Raw genomic sequence first — 5,950 nt, forward strand, 5'->3', positions numbered from 1 at the left:
TGAACGCATTTCAACTCGGGCGAATTTGGCAGCGAACGTTTCTTGACGTCAAATTCGCTTCGCATTTGCATTCGCGCCGAGCACGAACCGGGCTTTAGACATTCTTTTGAGAAATCTTTATTCCATAAACTTGCAGCAGCCATCAGTGTATTCAACGTTACTACAACTCTGTCCACCGGGTTTCTGCATGAAGCCCGGTTCATACTCTGCGCGAAAGCGAAAGCGAACGCGAATTTGTGACGTCGTGGCAAGTATTCGCGCTGCGAATTCTTAAAAGTTGAACATATTTCAACTCGGGTGAATTTCGCAACGAATTTTTTTATGACGTCAAATTCGCTTCGCATTCGCTTTCGCATGAAGTATGAACCGGGCTTAACTCTGCATAATTAATTCCCGTCACCAATTTGACTTGCATTAATCCAGTCACAATCAATCAAGGAAGGATGATTGTGCGATTTTACTTTATACTTATCAATGCCGCTGTAGGTTAAGCTGGTTACGCACACATTAGGGAATGTCCGATTATCTTAAAACTTGGTGGGTAGTTAGATTATGTAAATAGTATGAAAAACGATGACGTTATCAATTAGTTTGTTGTTATTTTGTCTTTACTTTAAAAAGTGTTTGTGTTTCAAATATAGATTTTCTTTTTTGCAGTGTTTTGTATCATTTAGAAAATATATAAATTGATAGACGTTTCAAAATTATCTTCTTTCATTTATCAGTAAACAACTTCGCGGAAAAGTCAGTCGTATTGTCCACTGTGGACAATCGACGATTCTAGCTTTACATTAAAATTTTACTGGAGTTAGATTAAAGTTTTTGACTTTTTCCTCGGTCTTTATATAAGCAGCGTATGTGTTAAGACTATATTAAACCGTATACGCGTTTGGATCATATTTTGAGCTTTTTCTGACTTTGGTTTGTGGTATAGTATTACAGGTGGTGCATTTATAATTAGTATTTCTTTTCGTTATTTTGTCTTTTACCCTGCTTCGTATATTGCACAATGTTGAAATGAAACCGAAGCGTATTTTAAATCATCTCTCTAGCAACTTTCATTTCATTTTTTGGCCAAAAGTGAAAAAAAATGCAAGGGATAGCCTTACATTTTTAGTCGATTTTACCTTAGATTTCCGACGGAATTTTCTCTTTAATAGCACATCTGTCCAGCAATCGATTTGGAATACGTTCTATGGACTTTAAGGCAAATTTCTAGCAACTTTCAAGCAATCTAATTTTTTGGCCAAAATTGAAAAAAATGCAAGGGGTTAGCCTTACATTTTTAGTCAAAATTGGCCAAAAATTGACTTTTCTTCAAACAAGCCAGAAATTCAACTAGAAGCAAGAGGAACATCAATCAATACTCTAACATGCACAATTTTGAAGAGTTGGGCAAAAAACATCCATTTTTGGAGAAAAATAAGTCAATTTTTTGAGTGATTTTACCTTAACTTTTCGACGGAATTTCCTCTTTAATAGCACATCTGTCCAGCAATCGATTTGGAATGCGTTCTAGGGCCCTTAAGGCATCTTTCTAGCAACTTTCAAGCAATTTCATTTGTTGGCCAAAATTGACAAAAATGCCTTACATTTTTAGTCAAAATTGGCCAAAAATTTACTTTTCTTCAAACTTGCCAGAAATTCAACTGGAAGCAAGAGGAACATCAATCAATACTCTTCCATGCACAATTTTGAAGATTTGGGCAAAAATCATCCATTTTTGAAGAAAAAGAAGTTAATTTCTGGAGCGATTTTACCTTAAATTTTCGACGGAATTTCCTCTTTAAAAGCACATCTGTCCAGCAATCGATTTAGAATGCGTTCTAGGGCCTTCAAGGCATCTTTCTAGCAACTTTCAAGCAATTTCATTTTTTGGCCAAAATTGACAAAAATGCAAGGGGTTAGCCTTACATTTTTAGTCAAAATTGGCCAAAAATTGACTTTTCTTCAAACAAGCCAGAAATTGATCTGGGAGCAAGAGGAACATCAATCAATACTCTAACATGCTCAATTTTGAAGATTTGGGCAAAAAACATCCATTTTTGGAGAAAAAGAGGTTAATATTTTGAGCGATTTTACCTTAAATTTTCGACGGAATTTCCTCTTTAATAGCACATCTGTCCAGCAATCGATTTGGAATGCGTTCTAGGGCCCTTAAGGCACATTTCTAGTACTTTTCAAGCAATTTCATTTTTTTGCCAAAATTGAAAAAAATGCAAGGGGTTAGCCTTACATTTTTAGTCAAAATTGGCCAAAAATTGACTTTTCTTCAAACAAGCCAGCAATTCAACTGGAAGCAAGAGGAACACCAAACAGTACTCTTCCATGCACAATTTTGAAGATTTGGGCAAAAATCATCCATTTTTGAAGAAAAAGAAGTTAATTTCTGAAGCGATTTTACCTTAAAGTTTCGACGGAATTTCCTCTTTGAAAGCACATCTGTCCAGCAATCGATTTACAATGCGTTCTAAGGCCCTCAAGGCATCTTTCTAGCAACTTTCAAGCAATTTCATTTTTTGGCCAAAATTGACAAAAATGCAAGGGGTTAGCCTTACATTTTTAGTCAAAATTGGCCAAAAATTGACTTTTCTTCAAACAAGCCAGCAATTCAACTGGAAGCAAGAGGAACACCAAACAGTACTCTTCCATGCACAATTTTGAATATTTGGGCAAAAATCATCCATTTTTGAAGAAAAAGAAGTTAATTTCTGAAGCGATTTTACCTTAAATTTTCAACTGAATTTCCTGTTTAAAAGCACATCTGTCCAGCAATCGATTTAGAATGCGTTCTAGGGCCCTCAAGGCATCTTTCTAGCAACTTTCAAGCAATTTCATTTTTTGGCCAAAATTGAAAAACATGCAAGGGGTTAGCCTTACATTTTTAGTCAAAATTGGCCAAAAATTGACTTTTCTTCAAACAAGCCAGAAATTGATCTGGGAGCAAGAGGAACATCAATCAATACTCTAACATGCTCAATTTTGAAGATTTGGGCAAAAAACATCCATTTTTGGAGAAAAAGAGGTTAATATTTTGAGCGATTTTACCTTAAATTTTCGACGGAATTTCCTCTTTAATAGCACATCTGTCCAGCAATCGATTTGGAATGCGTTCTAGGGCCCTTAAGGCACATTTCTAGTACTTTTCAAGCAATTTCATTTTTTTGCCAAAATTGAAAAAAATGCAAGGGGTTAGCCTTACATTTTTAGTCAAAATTGGCCAAAAATTGACTTTTCTTCAAACAAGCCAGCAATTCAACTGGAAGCAAGAGGAACACCAAACAGTACTCTTCCATGCACAATTTTGAAGATTTGGGCAAAAATCATCCATTTTTGAAGAAAAAGAAGTTAATTTCTGAAGCGATTTTACCTTAAATTTTCGACGGAATTTCCTCTTTGAAAGCACATCTGTCCAGCAATCGATTTAGAATGCGTTCTAGGGCCCTCAAGGCATCTTTCTAGCAACTTTCAAGCAATTTCATTTTTTGGCCAAAATTGACAAAAATGCAAGGGGTTAGCCTTACATTTTTAGTCAAAATTGGCCAAAAATTGACTTTTCTTCAAACAAGCCAGCAATTCAACTGGAAGCAAGAGGAACACCAAACAGTACTCTTCCATGCACAATTTTGAAGATTTGGGCAAAAATCATCCATTTTTGAAGAAAAAAAAGTTAATTTCTGGAGCGATTTTACCTTAAATTTTCGACGGAATTTCCTCTTTAAAAGCACATCTGTCCAGCAATCGATTTAGAATGCGTTCTAGGGCCCTCAAGGCATCTTTCTAGCAACTTTCAAGCAATTTCATTTTTTGGCCAAAATTGACAAAAATGCAAGGGGTTAGCCTTACATTTTTAGTCAAAATTGGCCAAAAAATGACTTTTCTCCAAACAAGCCAGAAATTCAACTGCAAGCAAGAGGAACATCAATCAGTACTCTTCCATGCACAATTTTGAATATTTGGGCAAAAATCATCCATTTTTGAAGAAAAAGAAGTTAATTTCTGAAGCGATTTTACCTTAAACTTTCAACTGAATTTCCTCTTTAAAAGCACATCTGTCCAGCAATCGATTGGGAATGCGTTCTAGGGCCCTCAAGGCATCTTTCTAGCAACTTTCAAGCAATTTCATTTTTTGGCCAAAATTGAAAAACATGCAAGGGGTTAGCCTTACATTTTTAGTCAAAATTGGCCAAAAATTGACTTTTCTTCAAACAAGCCAGAAATTGATCTGGGAGCAAGAGGAACATCAATCAATACTCTAACATGCTCAATTTTGAAGATTTGGGCAAAAAACATCCATTTTTGGAGAAAAAGAGGTTAATATTTTGAGCGATTTTACCTTAAATTTTCGACGGAATTTCCTCTTTAATAGCACATCTGTCCAGCAATCGATTTGGAATGCGTTCTAGGGCCCTTAAGGCACATTTCTAGTACTTTTCAAGCAATTTCATTTTTTTGCCAAAATTGAAAAAAATGCAAGGGGTTAGCCTTACATTTTTAGTCAAAATTGGCCAAAAATTGACTTTTCTTCAAACAAGCCAGCAATTCAACTGGAAGCAAGAGGAACACCAAACAGTACTCTTCCATGCACAATTTTGAAGATTTGGGCAAAAATCATCCATTTTTGAAGAAAAAAAGTTAATTTCTGGAGCGATTTTACCTTAAATTTTCGACGGAATTTCCTCTTTAAAAGCACATCTGTCCAGCAATCGATTTAGAATGCGTTCTAGGGCCCTCAAGGCATCTTTCTAGCAACTTTCAAGCAATTTCATTTTTTGGCCAAAATTGACAAAAATGCAAGGGGTTAGCCTTACATTTTTAGTCAAAATTGGCCAAAAAATGACTTTTCTCCAAACAAGCCAGAAATTGATCTGGGAGCAAGAGGAACATCAATCAATACTCTGACATGCACAATTTTGAAGATTTGGGCAAAAAACATCCATTTTTGGAGAAAAAGAGGTTAATATTTTGAGCGATTTTACCTTAAATTTTCGACGGAATTTCCTCTTTAATAGCACATCTGTCCAGCAATCGATTTGGAATGCGTTCTAGGGCCCTCAAGGCATCTTTCTAGCAACTTTTAAGCAATTTCATTTTTTGGCCAAAATTGACAAAAATGCAAGGGGTTAGCCTTACATTTTTAGTCAAAATTGGCCAAAAATTGACTTTTCTTCAAACAAGCCAGCAATTCAACTGCAAGCAAGAGGAACATCAATCAGTACTCTTCCATGCACAATTTTGAATATTTGGGCAAAAATCATCCATTTTTGGAGAAAAAGAAGTTAATTTCTGGAGCGATTTTACCTTAAATTTTCGACGGAATTTCCTCTTTAAAATCACATCTGTCCAGCAATCGATTGAGAATGCGTTCTAGGGCCCTCAAGGCATCTTTCTAGCAACTTTCAAGCAATTTCATTTTTTGGCCAAAATTGACAAAATGCAAGGGGTTAGCCTTACATTTTTAGTCAAAATTGGCCAAAAATTGACTTTTATTCAAACAAGCCAGCAATTCAACTGCAAGCAAGAGGAACACCAAACAGTACTCTTCCATGCACAATTTTGAATATTTGGGCAAAAATCATCCATTTTTGGAGAAAAAGAAGTTAATTTCTGGAGCGATTTTACCTTAAATTTTCGACGGAATTTCCTCTTTAAAAGCACATCTGTCCAGCAATCGATTTAGAATGCGTTCTAGGGCCCTCAAGGCATCTTTCTAGCAACTTTCAAGCAATTTCATTTTTTGGCCAAAATTGACAAAAATGCAAGGGGTTAGCCTTACATTTTTAGTCAAAATTGGCCAAAAATTGACTTTTCTTCAAACAAGCCAGCAATTCAACTGCAAGCAAGAGGTACATCAAACAGTACTCTTCCATGCACAATTTTGAAGATTTGGGCAAAAATCATCCATTTTTGAAGAAACAGAAGTTCATTTCTGGAGCGATTTTACCTTAAA

Source organism: Patiria miniata, unplaced genomic scaffold (genome assembly GCF_015706575.1).
Source record: "Patiria miniata isolate m_02_andy unplaced genomic scaffold, ASM1570657v1 HiC_scaffold_17, whole genome shotgun sequence".
NCBI lineage: Eukaryota > Metazoa > Echinodermata > Asteroidea > Valvatida > Asterinidae > Patiria > Patiria miniata.